Source organism: Podarcis cretensis, assembly GCF_951804945.1.
Source record: "Podarcis cretensis genome assembly, chromosome: 11".
In the NCBI taxonomy this organism is placed as follows: domain Eukaryota; kingdom Metazoa; phylum Chordata; class Lepidosauria; order Squamata; family Lacertidae; genus Podarcis; species Podarcis cretensis.
In genome coordinates, this window is record NC_137180.1 from 38,902,554 (window position 1) to 38,927,091 (window position 24,538).

Consider the following 24,538-nt stretch of genomic DNA (forward strand, 5'->3'; position numbering starts at 1 on the left):
GCTGAATTCTGCCCTCTGCTGTAACTGCATTCATTACATTTCTTTCACTATTTTATACTGCTTTTTATTGGTGCCTTGAGGGATTTTAAAATGGAAAGGTGGCAGAGCAGAAATGTCTTAAATAAATAAGCATGTAGCTATGAATTTGTGTTGTTGAGGTGGTGGTGTTCGCTTTCGTAGTAGAGTCATCTGGAAGTGGGAACCTTCCTAGCTTTTCACCACTAGACAAATTTGAGGCAGCTTTCTCAAGAGATCCTCTTATCCCTCCCACGTGGCAGTGCCATCATCAGTAAGCCTCTTGCCTCGAGTGAAATATCCAGGCAAATAATGTTCTCCCTATCACCAAACAAGGAGAGAGCACAACCCCTACTTCCTTTGCATCCCATTGCCCAGCTGTAACTTCTCCGTGGATGCATGTGATTAACCAACTAAGCATTATTGGAAACCAAATACATTGTTAACAAACCTAGCCTTTTTATCTCCACTTAGCACACAGTTTTGGGAGTGGTAATGAGCTATTCTGCTAAAAGGGCCTGAGGCAAAGATTGGGAGATTGTGCATGTTATGTAAACACATTTATTTGGGGAACCGGAGGGCTATTTCGTGCACTTAGACCACATTTGTTCTGGCTCCATAATGACCATTTGATTCCATCTGATAATTAGGGAGCGACAATGCAGCCTCCACTGTCAGTGAGTTTGTTTCTGTAGGAATGAGATGGAACAATGTAAGCTTTTAACAGCGAATAGTCAGGCTCTGTTAGGAGTAAATAAAAATTGATTCTCTCCCCTCCCCCCCAAAAAAAAGTTGCATGTTCTCAATTAGACTCAATGCACAAACATCTTGATTTACGTTTTAATCAAAAGGTCAAAACTGTTTGGCACCAGAGTCCTAAAGTTGTTGCAAAAAGAAAAAGAAAAAATGGATGCCATAGAACTGGAAAGGGAAATCAATGTGATCAAAGGGTTGGAGCACCTCCCTTACAAGGCAAGGCTAAAGTGTTTGAGGCTTTTAGTTGAAAAGAAGGATGACTAAGTGGGAACATGATCAAGGTTTACAGAATTATGAATGTTGTTTTTATCCCTCTGTACTAAAACTCAGATCATCCAGTGAAGATGACGGGGAGAGAGTTGAGAATGCATTTCTTTCCACAACGTGGAACTGACTTGAAGAATTCAGGACCCCAAGATGTGCTGATGGTTAGGGGGGAAATTGGGGTTATTCAAAAAATGGAGCCACCCATCTAGCTGACATTGGATCTGGAAGTCAACACTTTCAGCTACTGACACCACTTGGACCTCCAGTGACAGAACTGGACCCAAGAATACTTCCAGATTGTGTGCTTCCACCCAACCCTTTGTCCCACATATCATAACTTGTCCTGTAAGCCCCGAGCTCACTGGGGGCATCTCAAGTACATGCCTGTAGTTTTGTCATAAAATTGAAGCCATTCCCCAGGTTGTTGGCAAGAAGCATGGCTTGGTGAAGCGTATGGCTTCCTTATGCCACTCCTTGGCTTTCCCACCTCCAGATCCTTCTGACACCAGTCAGTTAGCAAGATGATGTCCTGTGCAAAAAACAAGCATTCTGAAGTGCATGAGAAATAAAGCATCACAAGGGTCAATAAGCCATCAGAGATTCTGGAATGGCTCCACTTCAGTAAGATGTTGGATCATGTGGATCATCAACTTTGTATTTGGGGGGGGGGGGAGCGCAATTCTCTATGAAACAAAACCCATGTGCAAGTGAGGGATAAAGACTTGAGAGAGCCCTGACATTTGTATAAGTACAAAAAAATGAGAGAGAAGGAACCCTAAGGCAATGAGGGGTGGGGGGAGCCCAAAACAGACCAACAAAGGCTGAGAGTCCTCAGTGGTCACTGAAAAAATGGGGAAGTGGGACTGAGTGGGGAGGACAAGAAAATGGAATAGAGAGACTGGATATTCCAATAGTATGGTGCAGGTCCCACTGAGAGTAACCCATAACCCCACTTCCCTCAAGTCCAGCCTCAAATGTAAACAGATAACAGATCAGATCAGGGCCAAGAAAGACTGATTTTAAATGAGTGGTTCTTTAAATAACATGGCAGCTGCCTTCTCCAAGGTTAACAAGATAAATGATCCAATTTACTTCTGCCCGTGGATTTAAAGTATAATATAAGTTCATTTTTTCAAATGTCTTGGGGCACATCAAAAAAATATTTGGATAAATGAAAGGTCAGATACAGGGAAGTGCTGTTACATATAATCACGTTGACAGCTAGCTCCTAGGAGAAGGATTTCAATAGCCAGCAAAATATGTGTGAATATTTTCTTTCCTTGCTGTGAACATGTGCATTGGGATATGTTAGAGCATGATTGGCCAGCTCAAGGCTGCATTCCATGCAGTTTGTTCCAGTTCCCTGACGTTTCCAAAACTCTTAATTTCTGTGCATTATCACTAAGCTTTTGCATGCTGTAAAAGCCACTTCCAGAAATATAGCAGAATATAGCACTCATTTCTGTGTTATATGCAAATGGATTTTTTTCCGGAAGCAAATAACATGGCAATGAGTGCTAAACTTGCACTGTATTCTCCTATATTTCTGGAAGTGGCTTTTACTGCTCAATGATAAGGCAGAAATTAACACAGGGAAATGGTGGATTTAGCTTCAGTAGGACAGGCAGAGACTCTAAGAACTATTTAAGGAGATCCAATCCCCAACATTTACTATTAAAGAAGGCCACCATGGCTTTATACTGCTGCTCCCAATTCCTGTGTTGTTCTGTAATGTTATCAATTGATTTTGAGAGTAACAGAAATAAAATACAGATACCTTCTCCAATGAAAGGGATAAGAGAGCAATATGGTCTAGGGTTTGGCTTACAGATTTAATACAAACCACATTTGGTGTGGTTGTATGTATATAAGTATGTGGGGGGGAGCAGGTTCTGTGGTTGTGTGAGTATAATTTCTGAGATTTCAAATTCATATTTCCACGTAGAATTTTTCCAAGCAAACTTAGATTTTTATTATTACTTTTGACAAATGCCCTCCGGCATGCTCCTAGAAACTATGTTTAAAATGTCTTATTACCACCTTTAGTTTATCAACAGGGAAAATAAAATAAATTTATTCAAACTCCTCACCTCTCAATATTTGTGCGCCCAGGATTGGAGGTTGCTTGAGCAAAATCTATTTTGCTAGTTAATAACCATTAAAAGACCATAATTACTATACTTGAGACACATTTATTGCAACTTCAGTGTTGACCTTGTGACTTCCTTCCTTTTCCAGCTCAGGTTCAGTTTAACATAAATATTTAACTTTAAGGAAACTCTGGATTCCTCAAAGTCTGGAGGCAGCCCAGTAAACAGATGAAACAGCAACGGACGTGCAGAACTGAGTGAGTGCACAGAAATGAACAAGTGACCTGAGGGAGCAGATTTGTGTGTGCGCGCGCGTGAATATGATTTCTTACCTGACCTTCACCACTGAGTCCTGCTTGCATTTCAACAATGTACAATTCTAAAACAAGTTAAGCTGTTCCAAATGGAACAGCACAGTAGAAACTCAGAGCAAGAGGTGCTTTCCCCAAAACAAAACACCTTAATTGGCAAGGGCCAGGGTCAAGAGGTATGCATCCTCAGCATATGACAAAAGCTGTACAATGAAGGTGCAGCAGGTCTATCTCTGTGGGGAGGGAGTTCCACAATTTAGAGCTGCCGCAGATGAAGCCCTCTCCTGGGCTGCTCACTGAGGATGGTGGAACAACCAAGAGAGCCCCCTCTGCACAACTCCTGATAAGGGCAGCAGGCACAGAGATATTTGGGACCTAGACCACTTAGGGCTTAAATCATTAAAGTGAACAGCTCTGGTTGGGCCCAGAGATGAACTGGCCACCAGTGCAGTTGCACCTGCTACTATGCACCATGGCGTTGGTGTGTGCATGTGTATTTTCTGCTCCACCACAGGAAGCAAAACGTCATGGGCCAGCCTGGCCTCAGAGTTGTGCTGCCAGCCAGAGTAGGTGATACACTGGTACCTTGGGTTACATATGCTTCAGGTTACAGACTCCGCTAACCCAGAAAGAGTACCTTCGGTTAAGAACTTTGCTTCAGGATGAGAACAGAAATCGTGCAGCAGCAGCGGGAGGCCCCATTAGCTAAAGAGGTGCTTAAGGTTAAGAACAGTTTCAGGTTAAGAACGGACCTCTGGAACGAATTAAGTATGTAACCAGAGGTACCATTGTACTGAACTAGCTAGGCCAATGATCTGACTTAGCATTAGCAGAAAACATTCTCAGGGTTTTTGCTTTTTTTAAAAAAATCACTAGTATTCTAATGGAAGTTCTGGGTGGGATTAAACTAATGAGTCCTTTCAGCAGATGCCCTGGACAAGGACATCCACTTGAAAAATTGTGATTTCACCTCTCTCCTCTCCCAGCATGCCCCCCATGCTCCCAAAATTGGTCCTGGAGGGGGGTGTCTGGAGAAACCGCCCTGTCCCTGTACACTGCATGGGAGGGAATCATTCTATCAGACAAGCCCAAATGCTGATGGAACAATCGCCATAGCACAATGTTGAATTCCTCTCACTGTACTCATCAAATATAAGAGAAGCAGTCTGTTCATGTATTAAAGAACATTGGGGGGGGGTATTCCGCGAAACATTAGATAAATGAAGATGTACGTAGAAATGCCCACACATAGCTCTATGTATGTGGGAAGGAAAGGAGAAGAGTTGGCAGGGTGCCCCATGTGTGGCAGCTCACAGGAGAAGGAAGAATGCAGTGGAAGACTAGCTTGTTCCCCTCTTTGGTTTTCAAAGACACTGACATTTGGCTAACAGGCCTCAAGCTGTGTTAATAAACGGCTGTCAATCTGAATATTACTTCCAGAAACATGCCTTGCTTCCCACTGATGCAGAGTTAAATAAAACATCTTTGAAAAATGTCAAAACGGACCTATGCAGAAGTTTTATGGGACTGCAGAAACATTTCTGGAGGGACCTTATTCTGTAGCAGCCAGCAGACACAGCCTAAACCGAACTCCTTCTGCAATATTGACCAAGCATTCCCCATCTCTTCTGACACAAACCTCCAGTTTGAATAGCTGTTTTAACACCTTCTATTGCTGTGCTTTTAATGGGCTTTTAATGGGCTTGTTTAGTTGTGCACTTCAGTTGTGGGTGGTGATTTTAATGTTTTGATGAAATTGTTTTATTTTAATTATTTTAATTATGTGGCTTTGTGTCCTTGGTAATTGGTTATATACTTGCAAACTGCTTAGAAGGCACTTCAGCAATTAAGCGGTATATAAATTAATTAAATGGTAATAGTAGAAAAAGAAAAAGGGACACGGGTGGCGCTGTGGGTTAAACCACAGAGCTTAGGACTTCCCGCTCCGGCGGGAAGGTAAACGGCATTTCCATGCGCTGCTCTGGTTTGCCAGAAGCGGCTTAGTCATGCTGGCCACATGACCTGGAAGCTGTACGCCGGCTCCCTCGGCCAATAAAGCGAGATGAGCGTCACAACCCCAGAGTCAGCCACGACTGGACCTAATGGCCAGGGGTCCCTTTACCTTACCTTTAGTAGAAAAAGAAGAAATGTAAAGTAAAATGTTTACATTGGCCAGTGGAAATTAAATGTGATGTACTTGTGCTTTTGGTGGTTGTTCCTGTTCCTGTTTATTTGAAAATTAGATATCTATAAAAACTAGCCTATGCCATTCAGTTTAGAGAATGGGGAAATTGTCTGTTGATTTATTACAGGGATGTGCTACATTAATCAAGAGCTGGTTACTGTGGGAAAAAAGGTCTAAGATGTGCTAGCAGATTCTGGATGGACAGCAAATAAAATGTTTCAGTTTCCAGCTGCAACTGCATTATATTGTATTGTTTTAATTAGTGTTTTTATAGTTGTTCTGATTTTGTGTGGAGTGCCCTACCTGGGTAGATGGAGCTGCCAAGTAATTTTCGTTGTCCCCGAGAGGGGGCAATGACAATAAAGATTATTATCTATTATCTATCTAAACAAATGTATGTTGATGCTATGTATGGCTTTACTGTTGATCATACTTACAGTTTGCAGTATCTTGCTTTCACTGCTTCATGGACTGGCCTCAGCACATGAGCATTGCTGAAGACCTGCAAAATAGGCCAAGGGAAGCAAGACTGATCTGTCATTTAGGCATTATTGTGGACAAGCTGTGTGCTATTGGAACAGGCAGCCTCTTGCCCTGCAGTGAAAATCTGCAATCAAGTCCAGTCACAAATGCAGGATGTCTGAGCCCTTGAGAGCATTTGCTGGTGTGCTGAATTACATTTAGAGCTGCTCAAATCTGTCTGTGGATTTGTACGCTTCACCTCTGACCTGGATTTGGAATGGGATTTGGATTCCTGTCTTGCATTAACACCTGTGCCTTATGCATTTCATGCTAGAAAGCTATGAGCAAGAGAATAAGCAGACAAGAGAGAACGGGTGAAACTGAAACATTGTCAAAATAGCCACATAATTTATGTGCTCCCCATCACTGCAGAATAAGTCTATAATATCTGAGGAATTGCTAGGAGAAATGGACTGTCTTGACCTTAGGCAATTTAATATTGTTCCCCATTGGATCCTGGAAGGCTGGGTCTGCTAATCCGAATCTTGATTCATCCTACGAATGCAGAATCCTGATGGGGTCTCCCTTTGCTCATTCTGTCCCATGGCTGCAGGTGCCCCAGCAACACAGAGAGAGATTTATGCTGGATGCCCTCCAACATTTCTCTGCTGAAAATAGGGACGTCCCATTCCATAATGATAATTTCAATATTTATACCCCACACATCTTACTGGGTTGCCCCAACCACTCTGGACAGCTTCCAACATATATAAAAAACATAATAAAACATTAAACATTTTTTAAAAACCTTCCCTATACAGGATTGTTTTCAGACGGATCAGATAACTCCATACCCTCCAACATTTCTCCAATGAAAATAGGGACATCCTAAGGAAAAGTGAGACATTCAGGGATCAAATCAGAAACTGGGACAGCTTCTCTAAATCAGGGACGTCCCTGGAAAATAGGGACACTTGGAGGGCCTGATGCTCTTGTCCAGTGCTGATCAAACTCATCGGATGCCTTGCCCTTTTCCTTAAACTGTATAGCCTGTCATAAACAACAACAAAATCTTGCAGCATCTTAAAACTAACATATTGTAGACTCTGGTCTAGGACTGTGCTAAAATTTTCTTTAGCTCTGCCCCCCCCCAATTTCCCATTAGTTAAGGAGATAAGAAATTGCATTTGAAAATTCTCAAGAGGGAGAGGAAATTCGGTGGTTTTCTCATTGGTCATGTGAATGGTTTTTGTTCCACTTACCTTACTTTTGAGGCGTCCTTTCTTTCATTCACCAAATCATCTCTCTGGTCATCTGCATTCTGCAGCCTTCTTGGATGCTCCCACTTCTGGAGAACCTCATGATGGCCTCATCTGGCCTATGCTGCAGACATGGGAAGGTGGGAAGGCTGCTTACAGTGCATCTGATAAATGTTTAGTGCAGTCTTTACTTTCGAAAAAATCTGTGTGAAAAGAGGTAAAAGGAAGAACAAAATAAGGGTGTGTACTGGTCTCAGGCTCTTGGTAGTCAGCTTCCCTCTCCCAATCTTCAATTAAAGCCTAGGGGTAATTCATCCTATGGCAATTTTTCAAATCAGAAAGTATGGGCACCTGGGGAGGCTGCAGACCATTGGGAAAATGTTTAATGAAAACACACACACAAACACACACACACACACACACACACACACACACACACCACTCTCAGCCACTTCATGACCACAAGGAGGTCATCACCCTGTACTCACCAAAATTATAACAGGATCTCTAAAGCTCCTGGAGAACGAGGTAGGAAAACAGAAGATGTTTTCCCTGGGAAAGAATACTTAAAAGAAATTGGAGAAGTGGGTCTGGTAGAGCATCATTTCAGGAGTGCATGAAAGCTTGTGCTGTAATAGTTAAGTCTTTGAAGATGTTACAGACTTTGTACTGATATAAACATTAGCTGCTCACCCAACCATAAACTTAAGTATGAAATAAAATAAGCATGATTGGAAGCAAAGTGTTTCCTAGCACGGAAGAGTCTTGGGGCTTCGTCAGATATTCCTTGTCAGCTAAAATTGCTATGTATGAATCTGCCCTAATTTCTAGCCAACCTCACCTCTTTCACTATTGGGACTCTAAGCAAAGCTTCTTGGCTAGCTCCCCAAGCATCTCAGTTATATCTCAGCAAAACTGTGAGATCTGGTATTAGAGCAGAAGAAAAACAACACCATCCCTCTACAAATAAGGTAAAAATCCACAACAAATGCACCCAGAGAGCATTAAATAAGTATAGTTGGAGACTATACTGAAGAGCCAGTGTGGTGTAGTGGTTAAGAGTGGTAGACTCGTAATCTGGGGAACCAGGTTCGTGTCTCCACTCCTCCACATGCAGCTGCTGGGAGGAGACTTCTTTGAAGTCTCTCAGCCCCACTCACTTCAGAGTGTTTGTTGTAGGGGAGGAAGGGAAAGGAGAATGTTAGCCACTTTGAGACTCGTTCAGGTAGTGATAAAGTGGGATATCAAATCCAAACTCTTCTTCTTCTTCTTCTATATAGCTTTGCACTGCACAGCCGCTGCTTGATGCTTATTATTATTTCTTTATATACTACTCAGTTGCCAAAATGGCTTCTAAACAGTTCAAAACTATAAAATCAATTATAAAATCCATACATAAATTGCACAGTAACAATTCAATGTGGGGCATTAAAACATCAGTAGACAGCTGGGGTCACTTCCAGAACTTTCATTTTGCATTGGGCTCCTCTCTCCCAAGTCATTATTTAGCACTATCACCTGGTTCTGGCTGGAAGACCTCAGGGTTCTAGGAGCTATTGATGCATTTGATTGAATCTATGTCACCCTTTGATTCAAAATTTCCAGGCTGGTTTACAATAACAAATGAAAATAGTACAAAGACAGTGCCAAAAGCAATCACAAGAAGAAATACATATGCAGGTGCCTAAGTTATGTTAGAGTACTTCTCTGGAGTTAGTGAGACCCCATGGCTAAAAAGACCCTCTGATCTGTGCCCCAGGTCTCCAATCTCACTTTAGATTGCAGAGGAACCCGGAAGAAAGCTTCTAAGAAAGTTGTTAGTGTGCAAGCTGGTTGATGTGGAGAAGACAATCACTCAATCCCAATCCATACTGGGCTTTGAAACTAAGCACTAGCACTTTGAATTGTGTTCAGACAAGAAGCCAGTTGAGCTCTTTAAGCACTGTTGAGATATGCTCTGGCCTAGTTAGTAGCCTAGCAGCTGTGTTTTGGATTGACTTCAGTTTCTGGACAATCTTCCAAGATATGAACATAAGAGCCCTACTGTATCAAGGCCCATTCTGTTCTCAGAGTGGCCCATGGGAAATCCACAAGCAGGACATGAGCACAACAGCACTCTCTGCTCTAGTATTCCTTAGCAACTGGTATTTGCCTCCAATGCTGGAGGTAGCACACAGTCAAGACTAGTAGCCATTCATAGCTTCGTTCTCCATTTCTAATGCCCTTTTATAGCTGTCCAAGTTGGTGGCCCTCAAAGGTACAATCCCCTGCAGTAGACTAGCCTGAGCATGGAACAAAGTAGATCGCTAAGTCTGCAGTCTGCCTGTGTCTTCCTCAAAGACAGTCTTTCCATGTTTTCATCTCATATCTGCCTTCCTTCCTTCCTTTTTTCCATATTCAATGTGCATTTAAGTTCCTTAAAAGGAAAAAGAAGAAAAGAATTTGCTCTTTTGGTTCGCAGATCATCTGGGCTTTTACAGCACATCCACACGCGCACACACTTTGGATGCTTTCTGCCCTTCACAGTGAGTCTGCCTGCCAAGCTGATTCTACCTCCCACCGAGCAGAAATGCCTAAAGGGTACATTTGCTGAGAGAGGAGAACCAGAAGGCTTCTTTTCCTTAATTCATATAGAGAGAAAAGCAGCTTTCACTGCATGCTACCGCTTGGGGTGACACGCATTGCTCTCATCCCTTCTATGTGCATTAATTAATTAATACCATTACATAACGGGGCCCATCTGCCAGCTGACACCAAGGTCAAGCCCTACCTGACTCACAAAGAGGCATAAAGAAGTCTGAACTGATGCTTCCAGAATAAGGCTTGGTGTCACATTAAAGATGATCAAATTTGTCATGGCATAAGCCAAGGACACTTCTAGATGGTGTAGGACTCCAACTCCCATCCACCCCAGCCAGCATGGCTAGTGGTCAGAGATAATGGGAGCTGTAATCTAACACCAGCTGGAGAGCCACAGGTTCCTCATCCCTGGAATAAGGTTTTGTGATCCAGAGTCCATTTCATCAGGTGCATGTGAGTCAGATTATCTCCGTTATCATTGAACCAAGGGAGTCACAACATGGTGTCTACAGGCATCATTGTACTTGCAATGGCTTTCCTTAGTGCCCACAGGTAGGAGCTCCAGACCCTAAGGGAGGGAAGGGTTTTTGTGGTGCGAAATGTAAGGTAAATCATGGCAAGAACTTTTCCCTTGCCTTCCTTGGGAAGTGGCAAGGCTCTGAGTTTTTATGACTCATCTCCCCTGCCCTAGGCACATGTGCAACACAGCTCTGACTGCCTTAACATCTAGGATCTGCCCCACCATGAGGCAGAGTGAGGCAGCAGCCTCAGGTGACAAATTCTGAGGGGTGGAAAGTAGCAGAAAGAAACAGAACCATCCACTATGGCCATGCCACGGAGGAAGTCTCCTTCTTCTTGAACGCTTGAGGTCTTCTGCTGTGCAGAAATTAATCCTGAAGCCTGTGAATCTGCTCCAGGGAAGCCAGGGCTGTGAGCATCTGCTTCAAGGTAGACAGGCTGATGAACCTAGTTGCCTTGTGGTTCTGTGTGGTTTCCCCTGTCCTAAGCTAGTGGGACATGGGTGGCTCTGTGGAAAGGGATGCGGGTGGTGCTGTGGTCTAAACCACAGAGCCTAGGGCTTGCCAATCAGAAGGTCGGCGGTTCGAATCCCCGCGATGGGGTGAACTCCTGTTGTTCGGTCCCTGCTCCTGCCAACCTAGCAGTTCGAAAGCACGTCCAAGTCCAAGTAGATAAATAGGTACATTCCAGCAGGAAGGTAAACGGTGTTTCTGTGCGCTGCTCTGGTTCACCAGAAGTGGTTTAGTCATGCTGGCCACATGACCCAGAAGCTATACACCTGCTCCCTCAGCCAGTAAAGTGAGATGAGCGCTGCAACCCCAGATTTGTTCGCAATTGCACCTAACGGTCAGGGGTCACTTTACCTTTACGCTAGTTTAGTGCCCTAGCATGGCCAGTGCGCCAAAATGATGACATGAGGCAATCCAACTAGGGCAGCATGCTCTTCCCACCTGGAATCTGGGGCAGGGTGGGAAGTATCAGTGGCACGTCTTGCCTCAGGTGTCAAAAGGTCTTGGGCCGGCCCTGTTAACACCTTTCAGATAAACAGCTCCTTGATCTCATGTATAACTGAGAGAAATTCACCTCTAGTCAGGGAAGTGCTTTGCCAACAGGACTAGATAAGAATCCTTCAAGGCCTGAATGTCAAGGCACTCCTTTTGAATGTGCCAATTTGCTATTCCTTTGCTGTTCCACTGTAGTTAAAGCAGGATGTCTGTGTTTTGTGCCATGGAGCATTCAATGAAGAAAAAGGGGTCAGAGCCAAATGGGTCAGGGGAGGCAATGGGGAATATGTCCCAGAGCACACCAGGCTTATTTTTAGGCCCCAGTCCACTGAGATAAACCAAATTTCTGCTGCTGTGGCCCTTCCTCACACAGTACAATAGTGTAATGTCTACTTGGGAGTAGGTCCTTTGGTGTTTAATGGGACTTAATTCCAGATAAGTGGATACAGGATAGCAACCTAAGTTTGGTTTAGGGTTGGCATTGAAGAAAAACAAGTTTCCTGTGACTTTTACAGCCGCATGGCAGGCTGTTCAACAGGTTAGGCCAGGCTTCCCCAACCTTGGCCCTCCAGATGTTTTGAGACTACAGTTCCCATCAACCCTGACCACTGGTCCTGCTAGCTAGGGATCATGGGAGTTGTAGGTCAGAAACATCTGGAGGGCTGAGGCTGAGGAAGCCTGGGTTAGGCCTTTTCTGGTCTGGAACTGCAATTATGGAAAAATTTCCAGCATGACAGTACTCTTTTTATTTCTGTGTTATGCCAGGCAGCCATGTTGTGTTTCGTTATGCCATGCCCACAAGTCAAAATGTGCCCACTGGTCCAAAAAGGCCAACAACCTCTTTTCCAGTAATTTCCAGCAGCAAATCAGAAATGACAGAAGAAAAGCACCTCTTATTATTCAACAAAGTTGTCCCAACATCTTTGGTTTAAACCATGTATTGTAGAAGAAATTTCAAGAATGTCTGAAAGTCCCCACTCAAAATTGGTGACTATGCATCATAAGACAAAGACAAATAAAATTAGAGAAACAGAGAGGCAAAATAGACATTCACTGGAGAGCCATAAATGGTTCATAAATCAATTCATTTTTTTATGACTTGCCTGGAATTTGGATTTTGAGTTTATTGCAATTGCAGAACTACCCTGAATGACTGCCCAATTCAATTCCAACACAGGTACTCCCTTAACCCGTAAAAAACATTTGTTTCATGCCTATTCTCCAAGTTTTTTATTGCTAGCTTTATAGAAAAAAACGTTTTATAACTGCAATCAATCAAGGCTCCTCTTGCTTGCTTGTTAAATCAAAAACCATGCATACCAAAAAGTAAGATATTTGCAGGATTTGAGGTCATGTTTATTTTTATAAAAAAAATTAAAGCAAAGACTGTTGTCCTTGCTTCTTGCAATGTCATCTAGATTAAGCTTGGCTGTCCTGTAACTGCTTCCCAATCCCCAGCAGTGCAGAGATCTTTATTATGAATTGTCAGACCTGCTCAATAAACTTTCCATCCCTTTGATTTCCTGAGCCCTTCTGATTGTGGAGTTCAGCACCCCCTTGGGAATTCCTACTACATAAAGCAATCTGCAAATGTTCCCCTTGCTTGTAAATGTTTTTGAATTTATAAGTAAGAAAGCTATTTCATGGATGATTAGAAGGGTTTTTATTTATTAAAATGTCATGCCATCCAGACTACTGGCTTGACTCTCAGGCAATGTCTTAGGCATAATAATGAAACGTTCCTGGTCTAAATAGGGTGCAGATCCTGGGCCCAGCTTCCAGATTACCTTTAATCTCCTTATTTTCTAGATGGGAAACTATTTCCTCTGTTGTTTCACTCTCCTCCTGCTGCAAGCGGTTTGTGTGGCTGCTGGTGGTGTTTTTTTTAGGCAGCAGGGCAGAAGTGTGCTACTGAATCATAGCATGAGTAAGAATAAAAAAGATGGAAAATCATGTGTATCATTCTCATTGTTTTGAAGTTGCTCAAGAAGCATTTTGAAGGCTACACGATGCTGAACTTCTCTTTGTGATTGGCAAGAAAGGGAGGAGGAATTCAAGGCTGTGCCCTTCTGACCATACCATCAGTGGAAGCATTTCCGCTTCCCAGATGATCCCCCTCTCTTCCCCCTACCTGCACTATGGGATAAGAGGTCTACTTCATTCTTTACACCACTCGCTAAAGGAGCTAACCTGTCTGTCCATGCCAGTTTTTGCTTCCTGTGCAATCAGCTCAAGTCCAAGCTTTTTTTGTTTAGTCGTTTACTCTTTGTGACCCCATGGACCAGAGCACTCCAGGCACTCCTGTCTTCCACGGCCTCCCGCAGCTTGGTCAAACTCATGCTGGTAGCTTTGAGAACACTGTCCAGCCATCTTGTCCTCTGTCGTCCCCTTCTCCATGTGCCCTCCATCTTTCCCAATATCAGGGTCTTTTCCAGGGAGTCTTCTCTTCTCATGAGGTGGCCAAAGTAGTGGAGCCTCAGCTTCAGGATCTGTCCTTTCCAGTGAGCATTCCGGGCTGATTTCCTTAAGAATGGAGAGGTTTGATCTTCTTGCAATCCATGGGACTCTCAAGAGTCTCCTCCAGCACCATAATTCAAAAACATCAATTCTTCAGTGATCAGCCTTCTTTATGGTCCAGCTCTCACTTCCATACAACACTTCTGGGAAAACCATAGCTTCAACTATAGTGGAAATCATTGGTTCGTTGTGCCAGTAGACAAAGTGGGGCTATGATCTCCAACACTTGCCCTAAATCTGCTGGGAGGTCTCCTCACGACTCTCATGCCTCTGTTTGCAGGGATCATGGACTTCACCTTCCACGTGCCCACATGCCACCTCCCTTTTGCTTTCTACTTGCTCCTCTCAGGCAGAAAAAAGAGGAAACCTTTCCATCAATTCAAATATAGCACATTTCCCTCCTTACTATAGAGTGAGAAGCCTCAGATTTCTTACTCTTAAAAGGATCAGACAAAGAAGAATGAACAAACCCATTGAAGGGCTTTCCTTAAGACATCAGTGGATCCAATAATCTAGTGTCAAAAGCCAGAAGATGCCAATGTGACAAAAATAATTAACACAAGGAGGAAATCTCACTGACAGTCAATGGTCAGGGATGGTGGGCATTGCAGTCTAACAACATTGGGAGGGTACCACACATTGGCCAGTTCTGCCCAATTGAATCTCCAGTTGAATATCATCCAGTATAGCTACTCTAAGCAGTTCCAATGCCAGAACGAAAAGTGCCAAGGAAAAATGTATCACTTAGGCAGTGTTTTTTTCCCCTAAAAATAAATAAATAAATAGGTGCCAGTACTCACCATAAAGTTGTTGTAGTAAGTCCCATACTTTTTAACAACAACGAAAAGGTGCTGTTACTGCTTACCCCTGAGTACCCCCTGAAAAAAATCAGTGCATCTAGGGATTCCTGACATTTGCTCAGTCAAGGTTATTTCTGAACCTTGGCCAAAAAGGGAAGACTGAACACTGTTAAGAGATGGTGGGAGAACCCTGGAAAACCAGATTTTTGAACCAAACAGGAATTCTATACAAACCGGGCAGACTCCCTGATGTAGACAATTGCCCTTCAACTCATGAAGGACAAATGGAAACAAGACCGAGAAGGACAGGACAAGAGGTTTCATCTCCACTTTTGCCTCTACATGAATAGCATCATGTGGAGGAATAAATGCCTGATTATGACTTTTGTCAGCAAACCATCCATCAAAAATATCACAGTGACATGACAGTGCATTTTCTAAAAACCCAAATGAAGTGTTTACTCAACTATGCAATATAGCAAACATCAAGCTAAAGCAATTAGGTTATTGAAAACATTGCCACTCCGTGTATTAAACCATGAATATTTGCAAGTTCCCTTCTAATCCTGTTTCTGAAAGGACAATGTTGCATTTGTGAACAGATGGATGCCACAGAATCAGGACAGAGGAAAGACCTGGAGGCAATTTTCATGGAGATGTAAGAAGTGGTTAAAAACACACAACACCTCAAGATTTTATGTCAGCTGGAATATGGTGGATTAGCCAAATCAGTCTGCCTAACTAATGAAGCTATTACTCATTTCCACAGCAGTAAGCAAGCAACCATGTTGTGGCCAGGGCCATGAAAACAAATGTGGGCCAGGGTTCCCACCACTGATATATGAATATGCAAACAGATGTATCCCTCCCTAAAGGGCAGTAGTAAATTGCATAAAACCCAGTTTTCAAGGATCAGCTAACAGTCATAGAATAGATGTTTACAGAATAGATGGAACTTGTAAAACACATTGAGCTTTAAGAACAAATCTCCAGTGAGCTTTCATACAATCTTTAGCTTTAAATTAGAATAGCAGACAATCCTGCAAAGAAGTATTATTGCCAGTGTGAAGTTGGAACCTCATCAAAGAAAAGGAAAGAAGTATCCATTCTCCATGCTAATGAACAATAGGGAACAACAGGAAAACATGAAAGTTTTCTTACTATCTCATGCACTCGCCAGAGCGAAGAGGCACCACCAATTACCCTGGTGCCCTGGGTGATGATGTCATCATTCCTGCACTAAAATAAATAAATCCCAGGAATGTGTTTCTCTGCACTTCCTCTCCACCTATGACACTGCCTAGGAATGATTCAGTTGAAGCACATATTGTTTTGATTCTCTGGGTTTTGTAAACCTCATGTGGTAATTTTGTTGTACCTCCATGTGGAGTCTACCACAGCACTGTGGTCTGCTGTCACATTTTCCTAAAATATATAAAAGAGAGGGAGAAGAGAAAGTGAAATGTTTGAGCAGATGACTCTCCAAAATTCTGAGTCAAGCACAAAAGACCTTCAGGAGTAGACCGATATTACACTCCCTCAAATAATACATGTGGGACTCTTCATTTTGTTGCTGTTAATGAGGTTTTAAAATAAATTTTCTAAGGAGTTAAATGCCAGACCTTATAAAAGTAAATCCCACCTGTTCTCAAAAGTCAGCCCTCACAGTCCTGTAAATGTGAAGATGTGGAGTGATATCAGCCCCAACTTTAAATTATACACATTGATATCAACTACATGTGAACCTGTTCCCACTTGCATGCATCTAGGGCTCTAACATTTTTATGCACTTCCCATAGAATTCCCCCCCCCCCCATGGTACTATGTACCTGGAAACATTTGGCTTTCAAAGTCATAAAGCCAGGAATGCTAAGGTGTTGCAATACAGGGCACCCTCCTTGAGAAGCTGGACGAATCCTATATTTCAAACATTGTTATGAGGCACATAAAATCTGGGTGTAGACAGAGGGGGTAATGAGTGCAGTACAATTCCCAGAATGGATCTCATTTGTCAAACAAGATTTATTTACCCATGCAGCAACTGCCAAGTCCACCCTTAAGGCGGTCTGGCAGGTTTGGAAATAGCAAAAGGATCACCTTCTGCCCAGGTTTTCCTCACTTATTCCATTTCACTGTCACTAGAATTTGCATGTGATGATAGTCGGCTTCCTGTGCAGCCACTGCGTGAGGCAGGGCTTTATAGATCAGGGACTGTAGTCTCTAAAGCCCCTTTGCACCATCCCAACTGCTCCCAAGGGACATGTAGAAAACTCAACTTAAGTAATCCAGTATTTCATGGTTGGTATGGTACCTAGCTGGGAATTTAATCAACAGCCAAATATTAAAGAGCAGGCTCTGAGGAATCTTGTTCTCTTCGAGCAAATATTAGGCTCTGCAATGCATGCAGAATGCAGAATGTGAGTTGGTCTCCAGACTGTAAACAACAACAACAACAGGAAGAATAGTAATAATACAGCCTTTTGGCTAGCATTTTAAAATGTGACAGGGGTTATTTTGTTATGTAAGGTAAAGGACCCCTGGATGGTTAAGTCCAGGTTACTATGGGGTTGTGGCACTCATCTCGCTTTCAGGCCAAGGGAGCTGGTGTTTGTCCACAGACAGCTTTGCAGGTCATGTAGCCAGCATGACTAAACTGCTTCTGGTGCAACAGAACACCATGATAGAAACCAGAGTGCATGGAAATGCCATTTACCTTCCTCCCACAGCGATACCTATTTATCTACTTGCACCGGCGTGCTTTCAAACTGCTATGTTGGCAGGAGCTGGAACACAGCAACGGGAGCTCACTCCATCACGGGGATTCAAAACACCGACCTTCCGACCGACAAGCCCAAGAGGCTCAGTGGTTTAGACCATGACGTCTACCCAATGTGGGTTCTGCACTGGGAGAAAAGTGTGGTATTAAATAAAGAAATAAACTTGAAGAGTAGTTTACAAGACTGAAGAAATGAGGATACTGAGAAGGAGGAGGAGGAGGAGGGGGAGGAGGTGGGCGGAATGCTCCTCTTGGTTTTTTGATAAAACAGCTCAACGAGATGCTTTTAACACAAAACTAGAACATTCTTATTATAGTGAAACCCAACCAGGCTATGTGCTTTCTTTCTGGCTGAAGCAGAAGATAGCTGCTAACTGTGAAGCACAGTTCTATTAATGAATATTCATTATTGCAAAGCTATCCACAAACCTCTGCTCTTGCAGAGTTGTTAAATAAAAATCTGTGGTATCTTCTTCCCTCAGAACCTGGATGGTTTTTTGAGTGTGTGTGGGTTGTTTTTTTTTTTTTTAAGATGCCAGCACGAAATCTTAGAACATATTATATCATAAAGGGGCAAATCCAAACACAATTTCCCTCACCACTTGGTAGCAACAGTTTGCCTCCACATATCTCTGATGAGGAGTATGGCTTTCCATGGTGAACGGTGTGGCTTCTAGGCAGTACCAGTGCCGGGACTACTCTTATTAAGAAATCCATTAACACACGGCGTGTATCTTCACACTGGCCTTGTACCCAACCAAACCGGATTCCAAGCCTCCCTGCTGCAGCTGGTACCAACTCTGCTGTGTCAGCAATATTCACACGCCCACTCTTGCATCGGCCTGCTGGGAATGGGATTAACAACAGTCTGTGCCAGTGTTCAGCATATAAAGCTTTTAACGAGGGAGGATCAGACATACCCACACACTTGAGGTTTACATGAAAGGGATCGTGGCGCTGCACCAGCAAGCTGTGACCCCCTCCACCAAACCTAAGAGCCACTCCCACTGCTGTCCATACATACATACATACATACATACATACCCTCCAGGTGTCCCGATTTTCCAGGGACAGTCTGTCTGACAGATTTCATCCACAGCACCTCTAGATAGGACTGGGAAAGATTTTTGTCTGAAAGCTTGGAGAGCCATCACAAACCACTGTAAACTATACAGAACTGCATGGACCAAGGCAGCTTCCTATGTGCAAAGTATACACAGTGATGTTCAAAACTGTAATATCCTACCTCCACACCCACACAGCTTGGTACTCCCGGAAAAGCATTGTTTTATTCTTCGGTGCTGACAGTACTAATGACCAGTGGTGGCAATCCTTCACCATTAAGAGTGAGAGAATGACTGTGACAAATGGGTTGAAAATGTTGTCTTCTGCTTCACTTTGATTCGCATTGCTTTAAAAGAGCAAATAAAACACACATAGGCCCCAAATGGTAAAGCAAAAAAGCATTCTTTATTTACCATTTATTCATATTTACAAGGATGGCTTAGGATTCTAAGCCACCATGCATGGCTGCCTCGTGCAGGAGAGTGCGAGCTTGGCAAACTACAAAGTATATTTTGTTAGTCTCAACCCTACTCAATCCATGCAGAGTTGCTTATACCCAAAGTCACTGGCTTAAAATGTAGTGAGAGGTGATTTCTCCCAGCTGAATATCAAAGCATATTTGCCCGTGGTTGGGCACATCAGCACGGTTGGATATGTTTCCATGTTGTCTGTTTTCTGCCCACACCAGGGGAGTGAAGAAGTGGTGTGGATGTATTTGTGTGGTTTGCATTTTCAAACTGGATCAGAGCGGGGTGTGTGGCAGGAGGAAATACAGCAAAAGGCAGTATTTTTCAAGAAACTACAGGAGAGATGCAGATTGTAGCTAAAGCCGCGAGTTCACAGCTTCACACGCCACTGGATGCAGAGTACCTGGGAGTGTGTACACAGCCAGAGATTCAGACTCTCTGCAGGGAGGCATGGAAAAATACTCCGAGCCTGATTGTTTTGTTCCTCATGCAAGAGTGAAATCCTCATGTTCCCTCAGTGGTAGGAGTGTCCTGAAAGACCAGTTCCTTGACGACAGAAAGCCCAGAGATAATTATATTGCTGCATAAGATACCAGGGTGTATGTGTGGAATTCGTTTTGCCTTCGGAAGATGCAGTGGCTGATACCAGATATTTACATATTTGTTGTGAAAGCTGTCATTAAGTGTCTTTTGAGGACTTAGAGAGGAGTTGAGAATGAGTCCAGAAGAACTAACAAAACTCTGAAATACAATAATTATTATTTCAGATATTTCTATGCTGCCTTCCCAGGGCAAATCTCTGCAAACAGGGGTATCTGCGAGTGTCACAAGCATGAATAAAGGCATTAAAAAGGAACAAAATCTCACTACCATAATAAACTAAAACAGCAGTCTAAACGCAGCTTCTAAATGGTTTTAAACTAATCGTGAGAAGAGAATGCTGACGGGAGCTGAGGAGTGTTCTGTTTGGAACAAATTGTCCCTCAGGGATGAGCGTAAAAAGGTTATGGTTGTTGAAATTGGGGATGACTAGAACTAGACATTTTGAGTACAGGGGCGCTCCTGAGAGCAACTCAGAGAGGTCAAATCCTCAAGGCGTAAAACACACATGTGAAAGACATTTGGAGAAAGACACGGTGTACAGGTGTTTATATGCTCATGCTAGAAACCTCTGAGGCAAGATGGGCGAGTTGGAGAGCTTCATCTTTGTTGTTGTTGTTTAGTTGAGACATTTACTTCTGCTTCATTGACTATGCAAAAGCCTTTGACTGTGTCGACCGCAACAAACTATGGCAAGTTCTTAAAGAAATGGGAGTGCCTGATCACCTCATCTGTCTCCTGAGAAATCTCTATGTGGGACAAGAAGCTACAGTTAGAACTGGATATGGAACAACTGATTGGTTCAAAATTGGGAAAGGAGTACGGCAAGGCTGTATATTGTCTCCCTGCTTATTTAACTTATATACAGAATTCATCATGCGAAAGGCTGGGCTGGATGAATCCCAAACCGGAATTAAGATCGCCGGAAAAAATATCAACAACCTCAGATATGCAGATGACACAACCTTGATGGCAGAAAGTGAGGAGGAATTAAAGAACCTTTTAATGAGGGTGAAAGAAGAGAGCACAAAATATGGTCTGAAGCTCAACATCAAAAAAGCGAAGATCATGGCCACTGGGCCCATCACCTCCTGGCAAATAGAAGGGGAAGAAATGGAGGCAGTGAGAGATTTTACTTTCTTGGGCTCCATGATCACTGCAGATGGTGACAGCAGTCATGAAATTAAAAGACACCTGCTTCTTGGGAGAAAAGCGATGGCAAACCTAGACAGCTTCATCTTAGAGGGGAGTATATATGTATACAAAGTGGGCATGATGGAAACATGATGGAATGGAGAGAGCCAGTGGGACATAGTTGTTATCTCTGGATATAAATTCTGTGGGAAAGACAGGGAAGGGGGTATTGGAGGTGGTGTCACTTAAGAATGACATAGAGTCCTAGCAGCTAGAAATCCCCAAAAGTGTGGGGGCTCTTCCACAGAATCTCTGTGGGTGGTAATACCAGCCCCAATAGTAATTTGGCCCTGGAGACGTACTCTTGTGTCCCTATGATGTCTAGGGTGATCTTGAAAGGGATGATGACATCAAGGAGGCCCCTCAAGGAAGCAGTGCTGAAGTAATGGGTGCCTTCCATTCTAAATACCCTAAATACCTTGTGCCCTAGAGCAGAGGGTGCACAATTCTCAATTTAAAAGTTGACTGATGCCTTCTGGAAGCTGGTGCAAGAGGTAAGCATTGTTGAACCAATAACAGTGACCATAATACTATCAAATTCAACATATATGTAACTGGAGGATTTCTAAGAAAACCCAGCACAGCCACACTTGACTTCAAAACAGGAAACTTGTCAAGAGTGAGAGAATAGGTTGAAGTTGGTTGAAGCAAGGAGGCTGCATCCTCATGGCCTCAACCTCACCACTGTTCTGCGTCACCCCAATCCTCTCCAAGTGTGCAGGAGTGGTGCAGGTGTCATGAGGAAACTCACCCCCCAAAAGCACACACAGAAATGCAGCAAATGGGACAGAGTCCTGGCCTTAAAAGTTTGCAAGGTAACTACTGTGTCGTTCTTTTCTTTTTTGCTAACATAAAATACTGCTTTCAGTATGTTAAGAATTTAGTTTAAAAAAATAAATATTATGGGTAGAATGCAAGAAAGAACCCTTTATTAACAGGGCTCCCTTGGCCTATAATATCTATTAATACAAGGCTTGGCAGCTGCTAAAAGGAGTGCCAGGAATCTCATGGTTTCCTTAAATGCGTAAGGGTGGATAAAAGGACTGCTCATTAAAGTAACCTGATGGTTTCATGTACCTTTGACTGTTTTTGTACCAGAAAATGCAGTAATAATAACCAAGGGAGGGGTTGTTGTTTTTCTACTCCGAGAAGACCTGAGCACCTGCAATTACCACTGAAATCAATCGGATTTCCAAACCAATTCCTGGATGTGGAAATCATATATTTTGTTCCTTTCTGAAAAAACACAACGGTGCCTGTTGTGCTTTCACAGCTGATTAGTGGCAGAAGAAGAAGCCAAAGGATTTCTCTTTGTCTCCTTGGCACTCAGCTTTCAGGAATAAAAGAGACGGGGATAAATAAATGTTCCCAACTAGAGTACAGAAAGTAGATTAACTAATGGGCCTGCCATGCTCAAACTGGGGCATCTGCTCACATGTTCTTCTTTGACACAAGTGACCCTTTGTAGTTACATATACAAACACACACACTGTGGCTCTTTGTTATCTGTGATCAGCGTGTCTGTTCCATTCAGCCAAAGTGACCACATTCTTCTCTCCCCGTCCCTGCACCCCCCACCATCTGTCTCAATTGCAGCCGCAGTCCCTGCTACCACAGCAAATGAAAGAGGCAACCCAAAAGGAGTTTAAAATTACCTGCGCTTTTAAGAAAGGGAAGTGACTTTCCAGGGAAATCCAGGACTGGAAAGCTGGGATGGATTTCAGGCATTCTGAGAGAGACCGGTTCCTTCAGTCATACTCAGACAGACCTACAAACCCATTCAAAGGGAGATCCTGACTGAAGATAATGTTATTGTGCCAGGACTAAAATTGTAAATCTATATAGCCTCATTCTTGCTGCCCTAGAAGTAGTTAAACCTAACACCTAATGTGCAGGGGTTGTTTTTTATTTAATGCATGGTCAGTGGTAAGGAAAAAATACTTTGTACATGATCGTCAACCTTTTCTTATTACTAAAAAAGTTACACAAGTTCTCAGTGAACCCTAAATCACTCCTAGAGGGTTCCAGTCCTCTTGTTTGGATGCAGCACAGTTAAGAGGCATGGGGGTGGGAATAGTTGCCAGCCTAAAATAAAACGAGGGAGTGTAATTTTCCTTCCAAAATTCCTTGGAACAGCACTGCAACAGGGCATTCTGGTAGGGGCTTATGGCAGCTATTAGCCGTCACCAATGTCTATTCAACCGCTGCTGGATCCAGGTATACCCAGCACCCTTGAATGCATGGAGTGAATGGGAGCCTTGAATGGCTCGTTTCATTCATTTCAAGACAAATGCTGATTGGTCCAAATGAACCCCATTCAGCACTGCTTTCCATTTGTCCTGAAATGAATGCACACCTTTTAGAGACAAGAACTCTCAAACAGAAGAGTATGAACTCTGATACTGGTGCCACCTCCCCATCTGCTGTTCTCTAGCTTTGGACTGGCTCACTTCCAGGTGGGCATATTTGTCTTACGGCCAAAGCTGATACCAATCCTTCCTGAAGCCTTCATAAAGTTTGTTGAACTAAGTAGGTTGCCAAAGGAGTGGGGCTGCTTCTCAGCAGAGGGCCCAATATCGGTGCAGCCCAGTCTGGAGGCTCTTCCTCCTTATCTAACCCAAAAGGAGATTAGGGAAAGCAGAGCATTGCTTTGTCAGCTCTGGCCATCTGACAAAATATTGGAGCATGTTGACCCAGACAAACTTTGAAGTGATATGTAAGAATGATTGTGTTATATTCTTCAAAATGAAATGGCTCTGCAACCCATGACAACAAGCAGCATTTACTGACCTCATAAACATCACATGGCACATGGAAACAGTACGATGTTTCATCATATTCTCAATTCCTCCTTTTAATATATACTTGAGCGGCCCGTCTGAACTGAATAATGACTGATGGGAAGGGAAATGCTTCCCATTTTTCCACTCTTAACGTCAGTTGCCCATCATTTCCATGTCAGTTTGCATTTTTTTAAAAAAAGCCTTCATGGAAATGAAACATTACTATGATAAGAAGACATTAATGAAATGTAAAGCATATATCTTCAAAATCAGTGTAAAATATTGGTGCATCTTTAAACTCAATAGAAATTACAATTTTCATTAGACTACTGCAACAATTTAATGTTTTCAACACCAACTGCTTTAAATGTTTTCAAAGAAAAAACATGCCTAGGCCAGCTGTCTACTAACTCCATCTGGTACGCAGGGTGAGACCCTACCTGCCCATGGACTGTCTCACCAGAGTGGTGCATGCTCTAGTTATCTCCTGCTTGGACTACTGCAATGCGCTCTACGTGGGGCTACCTTTGAAGGTGACCCGGAAACTACAATTAATCCAGAATGCAGCAGCTAGACTGGTGACTGGGAGTGGCCGCCATTGCTCCTGAGAGATCTGCATTGGCTCCCAGTACATTTCTGAGCACAATTCTAAGTGTTGGTGCTGACCTTTAAAGCCCTAAACAGCCTCAGCCCAGTGTACCTGAAAGAGTGTCTCCACTCCCATCGTTCTGCCCAGAAGGTGAGGTGCAGCTCCAAGGGCTTTCTGGCGGTTCCTTCACTGCGAGAAGTGAGGTTACAGGGAATCACCAGGCAGAGGGCCTTCTCGGTAGTGGTGCCTGCCCTGTGGAATGCCCTCCCATCAGATGTCAAGGGGAAAAACAACTATAT

At 43.2% G+C, this 24,538-nt stretch overlaps 1 long non-coding RNA gene across 1 annotated transcript; it reads right to left on the reverse strand.

The window, feature by feature from the left end:
• Positions 1–244: 244 nt before the first annotated feature.
• On the reverse strand, positions 245–18,731 carry LOC307226908. Its single transcript, XR_013843683.1, has 6 exons — positions 18,578–18,731; positions 17,479–17,668; positions 15,927–16,190; positions 7,349–7,548; positions 6,062–6,126; positions 245–704 (listed from the first exon to the last, which is right to left on the reverse strand). It is a non-coding gene; the product is annotated as an uncharacterized lncRNA (long non-coding RNA).
• Positions 18,732–24,538: the final 5,807 nt, after the last annotated feature.